This window comes from Pseudophryne corroboree, chromosome 2 (genome assembly GCF_028390025.1).
Source record: "Pseudophryne corroboree isolate aPseCor3 chromosome 2, aPseCor3.hap2, whole genome shotgun sequence".
In the NCBI taxonomy this organism is placed as follows: Eukaryota; Metazoa; Chordata; class Amphibia; order Anura; family Myobatrachidae; genus Pseudophryne; species Pseudophryne corroboree.
Window position 1 is genome coordinate 700,990,537 of NC_086445.1, and position 16,031 is coordinate 701,006,567.

Sequence of the window (16,031 nt, forward strand, 5' to 3'; positions counted from 1 at the left end):
CAGCAGCACCTCCTTTACCTGGGAGGCGGAGCTTCTCTGTGTCTGGCTGGGAGGAAGGGAAGGGCAGGAGGCAGCATTGCATGGGAGCAGGATAGGTGACTGCAGAGCAGGGACGTGCAAGCACATGACATCACGTCAGTGGTGGCTGTGAGTGTGACTGATAAGTCACGCAGCTACCACCAGCATCATGGAGTTGTTGATGAAGGATGACTCTTTCAGAGACATCCTTCATTCTTGTAGTAGCCGACCTCGGCAGAGCCCCCTAGTGGCCTTATGGCAGCACCAACCCTGCTTGCTCCTCGGCCCAACACACTTCCAGAAGAACAAAGGAGACGGGGCTGGATGTAGCAGAGAGGCAGCAGAATCACAGCCACGTGGGAAGGAAGGTGGGAGACGCCGCCGCGGAATGCTCCATAGTGCATATACTGATCCCACCACCTCTGTACGGTATTTTGCATTGCAGACGCCACTGGGGGAATCTGGAAGCATGTCCCATGTGTGGGCCAGCAGATGCGCCCACAGTGGAGTTGTGCTGTGTGCAATGCACCGCTGGCCCACACCTAGTTACGGCTCTGCTGTACAGTACATGCTGTTCTGATATATTGGGCCCCTATAAGGCATTCATTCACTGCTTTTACAATATACTCAGTGTTGCATAATTTTTCAGAACCAGTGTGTGTGTGTGTGTGTGTGTGTGTATATATTTATATATATATATATATATGTATATATATATAATACAGTGTTTCTCCACATTAACGTGGAAAAAGATAGCACTCTCCAGACTTGCGTAATTAGTATAAACACTACAGTCATTTATTCAAGGAATTGGTTCCAAGTAACTTCATATCACAGAAAAAATAAAGGGCTCACCAACGTTTCGGTCCCATGTTAGGACCTTTCACAAGGTATATGACACTCAATATACAGTCAAAAACAGCAATGACATCCTCAGCAGCACATAAAGGGAACCAGGAACCTGTATAGAGCCTCCCAGGTCCCCTTAATATACCTGCATTCAAATCAGTGAGTGGATCAAGTGCAGCTGTGGCCGGACGCGTCACTTCCGGTCAGAACCGGAAGTCACATGCCGCCAGGCGCCGTGCTGTGTAAATCCACAAAAAACGCTTAGGAGCATTGAATGGTAGCTCATCCATGTCACCAATACTACAAGGGTGCCCCCGAGACCCGCTGTGGCCAGTCGAACGGCAACCGCGGTTGCGCCGATATGGTCGCTACGGCAACGTCGTAATGCCGCTATGTCACTTCCGGTCAGGCCCGGAAGTCATGCGGCTGTCAGATCTGCACGGTATTCTAGATCAGAGGTTCTCAAACTCGGTCCTCGGGGGCACACACAGTGCATGTTTTGCAGGTAACCCAGCAGGTGCACAGGTGTATTAATTACTCACTGACACATTTTAAAAGGTCCACAGGTGGAGCTAATTATTTCACTTGCGATTCTGTGAGGAGACCTGCAAAACATGCACTGTGTGTGCCCCCGAGGACCGAGTTTGAGAACCTCTGTTCTAGATAATCAATGTAAACAATAGCAGGAGGCGGTGCAAATGCCAAAAATAGGGCACGCAGTGTAACGACCCATTAAGGCCAGTACACTGATGTTCAGAACAGTAGGTGGTATATCGGGGACCTGGGATACTGCGCATAACAAACACTGAAAGGCACACATTAGTCATAAACCTAGGTCGGCATTACATACATAGTGATGGGCGCTGCAGGCGTCTCTTACCACGGCAGAAATACAGTACTGATCAGATGATGACTTTAATATACCACACAGGTATGGTGAATACAGAATACAGCATAACAGAATAAACCGTGCACTGTAAAGTCCAGTGATATATAAGTATATAGACATGTACACAACAGGCCGGACCACTCAACAGAGGGGAGTGCACACTCAGACTGAGTCAGAATATGCCCAAAGGGTACAACGGTAGTTAATAGCGTGCACTTTATCACCCTCTAGCCCCCCTCTGGCCAGCCGCACGGCAACCGAGAGCAGGAAGCGGTGCAAATGCAGAAATAAGGCACGCAGTGTAACGACCCATTATGGCCAGTACACTGATGTCCAGAGCAATAGGTGGTCTACCGGGGACCTGGGATACTAAGCATAACACAAACTGAAAGGCACACATTAGTCATAAACCTCAATCAGCATTGAATATGTAGTGATGGGCGCTGTAGGCGTCCCACCACGGCAGAAATACAGTAATAATCCGATGATGACTTAAATGTACCAAACAGGTATAATGGACACAGAATAAATAGTGCAATGTAAAGTCCAGTGATATATATATATATATATATATATATATATAAAGCATATACATACAACAGGCCGGAACACTCAACAGAGAGGAGTACCCACTAAAACTGAGTCAGAATAAGCCCAACGGGTACAACAGTAGTTAATAGCGTGTATTTTGTCACCCTGGGCTCGGGGTGGCAACGTGACATGCCTGTGGCAGGCCGCTGCCGTGGCAATCCACCGGGCCATCCAAGACGGGAGATGTAGATGGGTTAAATAGTGTCCTCAGTTCTACCTGAGAAATATAGAGAGAGGGTTATTCTCATTCATCCCTCTAGGGGAAATGGAGTCCAGTCAGTGGATCCAGTAGCTCTCCCTTCTTTTCAGTGCCAAGGTACAATCCCCTCCTCGAGCGGGCGGTGGTACCCAATCAATCAGTTTACATCTGAGATTGGACACCTGGTGTTGATGAGTCAAAAAATGTCTTGGTACAGGTTGTTCTGCCTTCTTGGACTCAATGGCCTGATGGATAGTGGTCCTGTGATTTGCCATCCTATCACGGAAACGTCTTGAAGTCATCCCGGCATAGTATAGTCCACATGGACATGTAAGGATATAAATAACGTGGTCCATAATGCAGTGTAGTTTGTATTTAATCTTAATGGGACGTCCAGAATGTGGATGGGGAAAGGTTGGGCCAGTGAGCATACTCCGATAGGTGGTGCAGCCAGTGCATTTGAAACATCCAGGTTTCTGTTCTTGTAGCCATGTTGTCCTACTAGAGACAGTAGGGGTGGCTGTTGGTCTCAATAGGAGTTGTTTAAGGTTTGGTGCTTTTCGATACGCCATCATCGGGGGTCGTGTATTTTTCGCCTTGAGTGAGGTGTCTGATGTGATGATAGGCCATCTCTTGCGGAGGGCATTACTAATATTGCCGGAGTGGTTGTCAAAGGTCGTGGTAAATACCATTCTGTCAGGGGTGGTGCTGGGACTCGTTGTAGCAATGTCTAATGATGAGAATTTCACACGGGCTTTGTGTGAACATCGTTGTATACATCCATCAGTGTATCCACGTTCTCGGAATCTCAGTGACATCTCCTGTAGCTGTTGTTCCATGATCGTTGGGTCTGTGTTGTTCCGCATAACTCTCAAGAATTGTGAAATGGGCAGATTCTCTTTGAGTGCTGGTGGATGCTGGCTGGTAGATAGAAGAAGGGTGTTCCTATCTGTGGGTTTCCTATAGAGTGTGGTACTGATCACGTGATCTTCTATGGTGACCGTGATGTCAAGAAAGTTGATATGATGGTCATCAATCTGGTGTGTAAATCTTACCAGACTTTCCAATTCATTTAGCGTGTGGACCATCTGGTTAAACATCTCAGTCGTCCCAGTCCAAAGGATGAAAATATCATCGATGAAACGTTTGTACATCAATATGTGAGCCCCATAGGTTGGTAGGATGTGCGTCGTCTCATAGGCCGCCATATAGATATTCACATAGGCCGGCGCCAAATTTGAACCCATAGCGGTCCCAGACTGTTGTACATAGTGTTTATCCAGGTAGGCAAAGTGGTTGAACTTCAGTACTGCTTCGGCTAGTTGGATAATAAAGTCAATCGGAGGATTTACTGGAGGATGGGCGGTGAGAGCATCTCTCAATGTTTGCGGGCCATCTTCATGTGGGATGATGGTATACAGCGAGCATACGTCCATAGTTGCCAGTCGGACATCTCCACTTAGCCGTGGTAAATCGGAGAGTTTGGTTAGAAAGTCCATGGTGTCCCTTATGTAGCTATCTGACTGTTGTACTATTTGTTTCAGAGACATCCTTCATTTTTGTAGTAGCCGACCTCGGCAGAGCCCCCTAGTGGCCTTATGGCAGCACCAACCCTGCTTGCTCCTCGGCCCAACACACTTCCGGAAGAAAAAAGGAGACGGGGCTGGATGTAGCAGAGAGGCAGCAGAATCACAGCCATGGGGGAAGGAAGGTGGGAGACGCCGCCGCGGAATGCTCCATAGTGCATATACTGATCTCACCACCTCTATACGGTATTTTGCATTGCAGACGCCACTGGGGGAATCTGGAAGCATGTCCCATGTGTGGGCCAGCAGATGCGCCTACAGTGGAGTTGCGCTGTGTGCAATGCACCGCTGGCCCACACCTAGTTACGTCCCTGCTGTACAGTACATGCTGTTCTGATATATTGGGCCCCTATAAGGCATTCATTCACTGCTTTTACAATATACTCAGCTTTGCATAATTTTTCAGAACCATTGTGTGTGTGTGTGTGTGTGTGTGTGTGTGTGTGTGTGTGTGTGTGTGTGTATATCTCTCTATATATATATATATATATATATATAAGGAAGCGAAGGAGCCGGCGCTTAGGTACTGTTTGCGGTACTAAACTTATATAATGACATTTAAACACCTAGAGCTGAAACATAACACTCCTCAAGTTTTATTTGAGTGGCAGCTTGTGAAGCAGAAATGTGTGTTTGTTAGACACATGCAGTGGATATAGGAAATAGAGAACACAAGTGCCAAAATGTGTTTTCAATTGTATACAAAGGTGAAAAGCAAGTATATAGGGCGGTAAGTTTTAGCCTGATCACTTACCTGGTTTAGATCTGCAATGATCTTTCAACCTTCATTTTGGATTCAGTACATGGAAATAAAAAACAGCAAAACATAGTGTGTACCATTCAAAAACAGATCGCATAACATTTGTCTGAATCAAAGCGGCATCAATAGGGAATTAGCAAGTTCCCACTAGTAAATACTTCTTAGCCACATCAGTGAGAAATTTTAAAAACATAAATTTAATACAATGACATAAGAATAGCTGAATGACACACGTCCAAGAATTAAAAACATATAGAGCTTATCTGTCCATAGATTGGATATCTGCAAAGCGTTCCAACGCATTTCGTCCGTCAGTGTCTGGACTTCATCAAGGGGATGAAGTCCAGACACTGACGGACGAAACGCGTGTCAGACCGGATGGCACTTTTAAAAACTAGGACCCAAACAGCACATAATGCAAAGAAGAAAAATAGGTTGAATGAGGTCGCTGGATGACTAAGCTAAGCGACACAACTAGGCAGTGCAGACACATGGCCCATCTAGGAGTGGCACTGCAGTGTCAGACAGGATGGCACTTTTAAAAACTAGGCTCCAAAGAGCAAATCATGCAAAGAAGAAAAAAGAGGTGCACCGAGGTCACTTGGTGACTAAGCTAAGCGACACAAGTGTGTGGCACAAACACCTGGCCCATCTAGGTGTGGCACTGCAGTGGCAGACAGGATTGTAGTTTTTTTTAAAGTAGGCCCCAAACAGCACATAATGCAAAGAAGAAAAAGAGGTGCAATGAGATCGCTGGATGACTAAACTAAGCGACCCAAGTGGGCGGTAAAAACATCTGGCCCATCTAGGAGTGGCACTGCAGTGTCAGACAGGATGGTACTTTTAAAAACTAGGCCCAAACAGCACATCATGCAAAGAAGAAAAAGAGGTGCAGTGAGTGGCATGCAGTGGCTGAATGTCGAAAGTGGCCCGCAATTTTTCGTGCCACCGACAGCATCTCCTGCACACCCCTGTCATTTAAAAAAAAATTCTGCACCACCAAATTAATTGGATGTGCAAAACATGGGACGTGCTGGAATTTGCCCAGATGTAATGCACACACAATATTGGTGAACTTATATGGCAGCACCACTGGACTTTTACGGCAGCACCACTGGACTGGACTTATATGGCAGTACCCCTGGACTTATACGGCAGTACCACTGCACTTATACGGCAGTATTCCTGGACTTATACGGTGGCACCACTGGACTGGACTTATATGGCAGTACCCCTTGACTTATACGTAACCACCACTGGACTTATATGGCAGAACCACTGGACTGGACTAATACTGCAGTACCCCTGGACTTATACGGCAGTACCCCTGGACTTATACAGCAGCACCACTGGACTTATACGGTGGCACCACTGGACTGGACTTATATGGCAGTACCCCAGGACTTATACGTAACCACCACTGGACTTATACGGCAGAACCACTGGACTGGACTTATACTGCAGTACCCCTGGACTTATACGGCAGTACCCCTGGACTTATACAGCAGCACCACTGGACTGAACTTATATGGCAGTACCCCTGGACTTATATGGCAGCACCACTGGACTGGACTTATACGCACCACTGAACTTATGGCAGCACAGGATACCACCACTGGACTTACGGCAGCACAGGACAACACCACTGGACTGATGCAGCACAACACAGCACCACTGGACTGGACATATACAGCAGCACTGGACTTATGGCAACACAGGACACCACCACTGTGACTGGACTGATGCAGCACAAGACACCACCACTGGACTGATGCAGCACAAGACAGCACTGGAATGACACAAAAGAGCAGGTCACCACCCCACGTGCCACCCAACTTTCCCGCACAGACACTGAGGAGACATGTCCTCTCGCTACACTCTCGAGGACTGGAGTGAAAATGGCGGCAACGCGCGGCTCCTTATATGGAATCCAAAACCCACGAGAATCTGACAGCGGGATGATGACATATTGCCTTGTTCTGGTTTCTGAGTCTTGCAGGAAATCCCAAGCCGGACTCAGATCCGGGCTCAGGACATGATGTCCGGTGGGTTCGGTTTTCAGGAAACTGAACCCGCTCATCCCTAATTTCTATCACTTGCATTGCAACATGGCTTGTTCCAATTACAAAGTTATTATTATTATTTTTTGCTTTGATCCTAACTCAGAATCAGCCTGTGGGGCCTATGTTGTACTAAGGGGGTGATTCAGAGATGGACGCAGCCAAACATCTGTATGCAGCGGCTGTGTCCATCAGGTATGCGCATGTGCACCGGCTGCAGTTTGTGTGCACGACCCTTCTCCTTACGGCTGCACCCTGGAGGGATGTGGCAGCAAGGTGATTGATATTGGCGGGCATTTGGGGGGTGGCGCATCGGCATTGGAGGCGTGGTGGCTTAAAAGGGGGCATGTTGTGAGATGTCAATCGCAGCTGCTCTGATAAAAAAAATGGCGGAGGACCGCCTGCTGCGCTGGCAGGGGTCAACCTCTTATCAATACGTCCACAATTAAATTGTGGATGCATCGTGAGGCGGCGCTACACATGCTGCACGGCCTTGCCCTGTGCTGGAGATGGACGTAGATCTTGCTGCGGATGCAACGACCTGTGTCCATCCCTGATACCCCTTTCAGGACATGGGTTATTGGCACATGAATGCGCATAACCCATGTTCATGTGAGGTCTGAAAGGTGCCAGGGTTGAAGTACCTTTTCGAGCGACCCGGTATTTCAACTCAGGTAGCGAGCAGGGTTGAATACGTGTGCGGTGTGAACGTGAGCCAAGTCGATGTGATCTCCAAATGCCGCACCCACCGCGTCACCGCTGACGTCACCAACCCGGCAATTTGCCCGAGGCGCCTGAGGCAGGGTGCACCCTGGGAGCTCCAGTGTCAGGCTCCCGAGTGCGAACTGCCTCGGGCGGTCTGAAAGGAGTATAAAAAAAACCATAAGCTTTGGAGTGTGATAAAGTGGAGAGAGATCAATTACCAACAATCAGCTCTTGTCTTTTTTCAAACACAGCCTGTAACATGGCAACTGAAGCTGATTGGCTTGTACTTTATCTGATTGACAAGCAGAGGCGGTCGCAGAGCGGGAGGGGGCATGCCAACAACATTAGAATGCCGTTGGTGGGTCATGGTCCGGACAATGGAGACGTGTCTGAACCATTGGATGGGTGGACTGCGGCAGCTACGTGACATCAAACGAAGCCGCTGCGACCCGGAATGCAGCGGGTAGCTCCCTGCCAGCGCGGGCATGGGTCATAGGGTCGACATGCATTAGGTTGACCACTATTGGTCGTCAGAGATTAAGTCGACACCTGAAATAGGTCGACACAGTCATTAGGTCGACATTAACAAGGTCGACGTGGAAAAAAGGTCGACATGAGGTGTTTTTTTTGGGTGTCGTTTGCATCGTAAAGTGACGGAGAATCCAAATTAGTGCACCGTATCTCCTCACATGACTCGCTTCGCTCACCCTGATTCGGCAAGGTGCATCGCTGCGCTCGGCGCAGGTTACTATTCCCAATCGTAGTCCACGTGGATCATAAAGTATGAACAAGTTCAAAGAATGGAAATACAAATGTAAAAACGCATGTCAACATTTTCCCATGTCGATCTAGTACATGTCGACCTAGTGACAATGTCGACCTAATGACTGTTGACCTAAGTGTGGTCGACCTAATGACCGTACCCTGCCAGCGCGCAGGACCTGCGCTGGCAGGGAGCTACTCGTCAGGTACAAAAGCATCACCGCTGTGTGATGCTTCTGTACCTGGGGTGGGGGAAAGGGGGGGGAAGTAGGGCCTGACATGCGGTGCGGACTAGCCCTGTGCTGGGCGTCCCCCCGCATGTCAGAGTAAATGATCGTAGATGTGCTAAATTTAGCAGATCTACGATCAACTCTGAATTACCCCCACGTCCCTGACTATCCTGTTGGCAGGTAAATGGGTTAACGTAGCAGTTCAATAGCTGACCTTAATCACAGTTCTTATGTCTACCTGGGAGTAGAATATTAAATGCTTTTAGACAGATTACTTGAGATTTCGGAGCCCAGTTGTTCCTTAATGCAGTCTGACAGAATAAGTTATCCCGAAGCTGTGCTGTGGTACTTCTCTATGCTGCAGTCTCTTGCTATAGGGGGTCATTCCAAATTGATCTCACGCTGCTGATTTTCGCAGCATAGCGATCAGGGGAAAAAACGGCAAAAATGCGCATGCGTACGGGTACAAACAGCATCGTTGCTGTGCAATGCTTCTAGCGACGATTTCATTCGCATAGCCGATCGCAAGGAGATCGAAAGGAAGAGGGCGTTTATGGGTGTCAACTGACCATTTTCTGGGAGTGGTAGGGAAACGCAGGCATGACCAATCGTTTGCAGGGCGGGTATCTGACGTCAATTCCGGGACCTTCGACGCTAGAATCATCGCACAGGATAAGTAACTACAGGGCTGGTCTTGTTTTGCACAAAATGTTTTTGTACCGCTCGGCTGCACATACGATCGCACACTTTCAAAGCGAAAATACATTCCCCGTGGGCGGCGACTATGCGTTTGCATGGCTGCTAAAAGTAGCTAGCGAGCGATCAACTCAGAATGAGGGCCATAGTCTGATGCAAAAAGTTGGGAACTCGCATCTGATACAAGTTTATTTCAATGGGCACTCAATAGAGCCAGTTTACACTATAATGTGCTGCATTGTACTGAGGTGTAAGGTGGGATATTTGACAGCAATACCTTTCCTGTTAGATAGGCAGAACTCCTCACAGCAAGCAGCTCCTGCCTCTCCCCTTTGAAGGAAGGTCCAGTCCCACCACACAACCCACCTTACTCAGTCAGTGTATGTTAGGGCTTTTGTCATTGCTCCTCCCACCACTGCCAGTGGCACCTCAGCAGCCCAGGACCCTCTTCTCAGCGATTACCTCAGGACACACCCTCACAGTCAGTGCCAGCTCTCTCACACGGGTGTAGCATACCGGCGCGGGAATCCCAACCGCCGGCATACCGACAGCTGGATGAGCGCAAATGAGACACACTGCGGGCACAGTGGCGTGCGCGCCACGCTATCTATTCACCCTCCAGGGGGTCGTGGACCCCGCAAGAGGGAGAAAAGCTGTCGGTATGCCAGCAGTCGGGATTCCAGCGCCGGTATGCTTGTCGTCGGGAGCCCAGCCACCGGCAAAGTGAAGACCACCCCTCTCACACATCCTGGGTCCTGTGCCACTCTGTCCCGACCAACTGCTGCTCACTTCCAACTGACACTGGTCATGAGACCTGCTTCTGACCTCCAGAGCAGCTGCCAAGGCTGCTGGGAACTTTCCGCCTCTGTAATCACATGTACATGCTCTGTAGCCCACTCCTCAGTGTCACACGTACATACCTCATATAGCAGGGCTTTACATACCTCCACGCTAGAATTTTGCATGTCCTCATGCAAAACGCAATATTTAAAGTATAATATAGAACAGTCTCAATTAACAGTTTTGTATTACAGCTAAATATTTGAACAATGGGGGTCATTCCGAGTTGATCGCTAGCTGCCATTGTTCGCTGTGTAGCGATCAGTGAAAAAAAAGGCTATTCTGCGCATGCGTATGCAAGTCCATTGTGGTTTTGCACTGGTTCTAGCGACGATTCCAATCGCACAGCCAAACGCAAGGAGATTGACAGAAATAGGGCATTTATGGGTGTCAACTGACGGTTTTCTGGGAATGTTCGGAAAAACGCAGGCGTGGCCGGGCATTTGCTGGGCGGGTATCTGATGTCATTACAGTGTCACTTGTCGCAGGATAAGTAACTACAGGGCTGGTCTTGTTTTGCACAAAATGTGTTTGCAGGCGCTCTGCTGCACAGGCGTTCACAATCCTGCAAAGCGAAAATACACTCCACCGTGGGCGGCGACTATGCGTTTGCACGGCTGCTAAAAACTGCTAGCGAGCAATCAACTCGGAATAACCCCCAATAGGTAAATACATACATTACATAAAAATTACACTTTACATTGCAGGATTATGTCTACATTAAATATGAGGAATATCTTTGTTCCCTTCCTGACTTTCTCTAAATCTGCTGCATAGTTAATGCTATCTCACTAAAGCTTGTTACAGTATACTCAGGGCCTGGGAGTTTATACTCTGAAAGAACAGGCATTAAGGGCCCTTTGGCTACACTGTATGATTCTTCAGGAACAATAGATTTAGACTTTTGCATAACATAATTTAGGCAATTCAGTTCAGGGGACCCCAATCTCTCTGCTATGGGCACCTCTTCCTTATTACAATCAGTGGCACTCAAAGATGCTTGGTTGGGATTGGTTGGGATAGGACATGCTGGAATGGGTATCATCCATTTTTGCTTTACTTTGATATAATAGATCTGGAGGAGGTCTTGGGGGTAAATTTACTAAGGTGGGAGATTTTTAGAACTGGTGATGTTGCCCATAGCAACCAATCAGATTATATCTATTATCTGCTAGAAGCAGCTAGAAAAATGGTAAGAAGAATCTGATTGGTTGCCATGGGCAACATCACCAGTTCTAAAAATCTCCCACCTTAGTAAATTTACCCCCTGGTCTGACCGCAAGCTTTGCTGCACAATTTCAATTTTGTTCAGATGTTTGCTCCAGCAATTCACTTTGGCCTAGGACATTGTTGTCTGTGTCTATATAGTCTCCTTTGGTAGTATAGTTGGTAGCGACGCCTCTGAAAAGGCTGTTGGGGATTAGGTTTCTTTTCTTTTGTTGCACTTTCAACTTCTTCAGAGTCCTCTCCACCATCATTGTATCTATAGTTTTGCTGGTAGTTATGTGGAAGACCTCTAAAACGTGAGTAGCACCAATATTCTCTGCAATCTGCTGCATATATGCTGCCTTGCACTGGAACACCACCAGATCCAGTTATATTAACTACATGTAGGCCTTTCTCTCCATTCACAACATCAAACTCGACTGTCTCTCCGTCTCCAACCATGCGTAGGTATTTCCTGGGGTTGTTCTTTTTAAAGGCAGTATAGTATACAAATATAACTTCATTAGTGTCAGTTCGGTTTAGAGATGAGCGGGTTCGGATCTCTGTGATCTGAACTCCCCGAACTTCAGGATCCGAGCCCGGATACGAGTCCGGCTTGGGACTTAACGCCAGAATCGGATCCCAGAACGCGCAAAACGTCATCATCCCGCTATTGGATTCTCGCAGGTTTTGGATTCCATATAAAGAGCCACGTGTTGCCGGCATTTTCATTCCAGCCTTGGAGAGTAAGGGAGACAGACCTATGTCTCTCTCGGTGGGTGGTGGCGTCGGGTGGGGTCAGTGTGTGCTCTCTAGGGGTGCTGTCCTGTGTGCTATTAGGGGTGCTGTCCTGCCACTGTGGTGTCATGTGCTGTTAGGGGTGCTGCAGCTGTACATGGGTGTTGATGTCCTGTCACTGTGCTGTAAAAATACAGGGGTGCTGGTTCTGTCCTGTATGCTGTAAAAAATACAGGGGTGTTGTAAAGGTACACTGGCCCTGTCTTGTATGCTGTAAAATTACAGAGGTGCTGTGAAAATAAATGTACAATGGCTCTGTCTGGTATGCTGTAAAATTACAGGGGAGCTGTGAAAATAAATGTACACTGGCCCTGTCTTGTATACTGTAAAATTACAGGGGTTTTGTTAAAATACAGGGGTGCTGGCCCTGTCCTGTATGCTGTAAAAATACAGGGGTCCTGGTACTGTCCTGTATGCTGTAAAAAATACAAGGGTGTTGTAAAGGTACACTGGCCCTGTTTTGTATGCTATAAAATTACAGGGGTGCTGTGAAAATAAATGTATACTTGCCCTATCCTGTATGCTGTAAAAATACAGGGGTGCTGTTGTTTAAATAAAGGTACACTGGCCCTGTCTTGTATGCTGTTAAAATACAGGGGTGCTGTGAAAATAAATGTACACTGGCCCTATCTTGCATGCTGTAAAAATACAGGGGTGCTGTGAAAATAAAGGGGCACTGTTCTGTGTGCTGTAATAATAAAGGGGTGTTGTCCTGTGAAATGGAGAACAAAAATTTAGAGGAAAAAATAGTGAAAGATCAGGAACCACTTCCAGATCCTAGTACTAGTGCTGAAGCTGCTGCTGCCACCAGTCATGACATTGATGATACAATTCCATCAACGTCGTCTTCTAAGGCCGTTGTCCAATGTCATAGAGGGCATGTAAAATCCAAGAAGCAAAAATTAATAACCCCCCCAAAAAAAGAAATTATGTGCTGAGAAACATAAAATTTAGCAATATGCCATTCATAACACGAAGTGGCAAGGAAAGGCTAAGGTCTTGAGTACACAAAGAGGAGATGGTGCTGTGCCTCTATAACTAGTTGGCAGGTGAGTCAAGCTGCTAGGAGGGTGAGTGTACTACAATGACCACCAAAGGAAGAACATTTGAGACAACAGAGGAAACTCCAGCACTTTCCTTACCTTATAAATTATATATAGTACTCAATCGTAAAGAATAGAAATTTTATTTTGTAGATAAAATAAGATACTGTATATCTGAACGTATATGAAACTATATAATGTATATATATATATATATATATATATATATATATAATGAATTAAAAGAATCTTATTGGGGAGAATAATGACTCCTATTACCGGTATACAACATAAAACACGTAGACTTACAACATATAACACAATGGTTAAAAGATATACACTCTCCGTAAACTGAGATGGTTTATGCGTATATGAAGTAAAAAGTCTCAAATGGTATAGATGGAAGGGATAGGGTGCGCTCCCTTGCGACTTACACCTTTGGTATAAAAAAATGAAATGAATGAAAAAGAGATTAAATGATTGTAAAAGTTCAGTTCCAGGGTATACAATACCTAAACTTCAGTTCCTGTATAATATATACAATATGTGTCTTTATTCCTGTATCAGGTCTGCCCGTAAGTCCCCAAGTGTGCCAAAGGTAGGTGAGAGGACTCCCCTTCTTACCTCCTCTGGATGCCTTGTGGAGATGTGGGTCCGCTTCATGTAGGGTACTGGACTCTGGATGCTCATATCAGGAGGGTGAATTGTCTGCCAGCAGACCACCCAACCAGCCCGCTTAACAGCGAGGTGCGGCACTGGAGGGATCAATGCGATCTGAAATCAGCGCATTTTGCCTACAAGGCTTTGTCAGGATAGCAGATGGATAGGGCCTTGGCCTATGTTCATGACTGGTGGTTCAGCTTCTCATGAAGATGGAAGCCCTCCTCTCTCTCAAAAAGTAAAAAAATAAAGCTTGTTAAAGCACAAGAAAAAACAACTGTGTGTTCAGAGATATTACAAATCCCCAAGGACAGTCCAAGTGTGTCCGCAGTTGCAATGTCTAGGCCTGACCTACTCAAGACTGTATGGGAAGAGGAGGCTTCTATGACCATTTGCACCATTTCAGCAACTGGAGCACCACCACTCCAGTTGCTGATATTGAGATTGAGGATGTCACCGTAGAAGTAAACAAGGATGAGGAGGATATTGGTGTAGCTGGCGCTGAGGAGGAAGTTGACAATGAGGATTCTCATGGTGATGTGGTTTGTTTGAATAAGGCACCAGTGGAGACAATTGTTGGCCTTGGGATGAAAAAGCCCATTGTCATGCCTGGGCTAAATACCAAAAAATCCATGTCTTCAGTGTATACCAACGACTGCACCTCTGAAGAAACATCTGTGAAACTCATCAAATTCGTGGATGACACCGCACTAATTGCTCTCATTACGGATGGGGTAGAGACTGCCTACAGGAAGGAGGTTGAGAGACTGGTCACCTGGTGCAACACTAACAATCTACATCTAAATACATCCAAAACGGTTGAGATGTTTATTGATTTCAGGAAGCACCCTCCTTCAGTAAACCCACCATCAATTGCGGACAATGCAGTGGCGATAGTAGAATCCTTCCGGTTTCTAGGCTCCACAATCGCCAAGGATTTGAGGTGGCAGGCTAATATTGATGGCATCGTGGGTAAGGCCCAACAGAGACTGCATTTCTTACGCCAACTTAGGAAGTTCAAACTGCCACAGGAACTCCTGATACTCTTTTACTCGGCAATCATCCAATCAGTCCTCAGCAACTCAATAATAGTGTGGTTTGGCTCAGGTTTAAACTCACGACAAGAACAGACTACAACGAATTGTTAAAGTTGCTGGTAAAATCATAGGGACTAATCTCCCGGCAATTGAAGACATCTATCGGGCTAGGGTCACGAAGCGGGCGGAAAGGATCATCGATGACCGCTCCCACCCTGCCCATGACCTGTTCCGACGGCTGCTGTCTGGCAGGAGGTACAGTTTCAGGCTACTGAGGACTGCCAGACAGACATAGGAACAGCTTCTTTCCCCAGGCAACTATCATGTTGAATTCGACTATTGCCTAGACCATCCCACAACCTTACATGGAAGATGCTACTCGAGCACCGCCATGCTTCCATTCTCCGTGTTGTGTTATGCTGTGTTATGTCATTGCTGTCCTATTGTGTTGTCTTTTTGTGTTGTCTGAGAGCATTGGTTATCGGAAACAAATTCCTTGTGTATTCTGTATTTGGTACTGATATACTTGGCAATAAAAAGTGATTCTGATTCTGGAATTATTTCTCTGTGAGGATGAGAACACTGAAGGGGGTGAGGAATTGAAGGATGAGGATGACATCTTGCCTCTGTAGAGCAAGTTTGTGCAAGGAGAGATTAATTGCTTCTTTTTTTATTGGGGGCCCAACAAAGCAATTATTTCAGCCATAGTCATGTTGCAGACCCTGTTGCTGAAATGATTGGTTTGCATGTCCTGTTTATACAACATAAGGGTGGGTGGGAGGGCCCAAGGACAATTCCATCTTTCACACCTTTTCTTTGTCTGCCACATCATTCCAGGGGTGATGCCCTATATGGGGTGCTGCCCTCTGCCCTATCAGTCCAGGGGAGCTGCCCCAATGCCATTTAAGTCCAGGGGTGATGTTGTCTGTCTGCTGTGCTGTGTAATTCTTCAGGGGTGCTGCCTATGCTGTATAAGTCCAGGGGAGTTGTCTATCTGTTGTATAAGTCCAGTGGTGCTGCGTATCTGCTGTTTAAGTCCAGAGGCGCTGCCGTATAATTCCAGGGGTGCTGCTGTACTTGATCGTAGGTTTAAATTAAAGCC

At 46.8% G+C, this 16,031-nt stretch overlaps 1 long non-coding RNA gene across 1 annotated transcript in view; it reads right to left on the minus strand.

Annotated features, from left to right (window-relative positions):
* Positions 1-10,097, minus strand: part of LOC135045327 (uncharacterized) — a 62,984-nt gene extending 52,887 nt beyond the window's left edge. Inside the window, exons 1-3 of the long non-coding RNA XR_010237819.1 lie at positions 9,712-10,097; positions 6,518-6,681; positions 4,887-4,915 (exon numbers count right to left, since the gene is read on the minus strand). This is a non-coding gene — a long non-coding RNA (uncharacterized LOC135045327). The remainder of the gene's footprint in view (positions 1-4,886; positions 4,916-6,517; positions 6,682-9,711) is intronic.
* Positions 10,098-16,031: the final 5,934 nt, after the last annotated feature.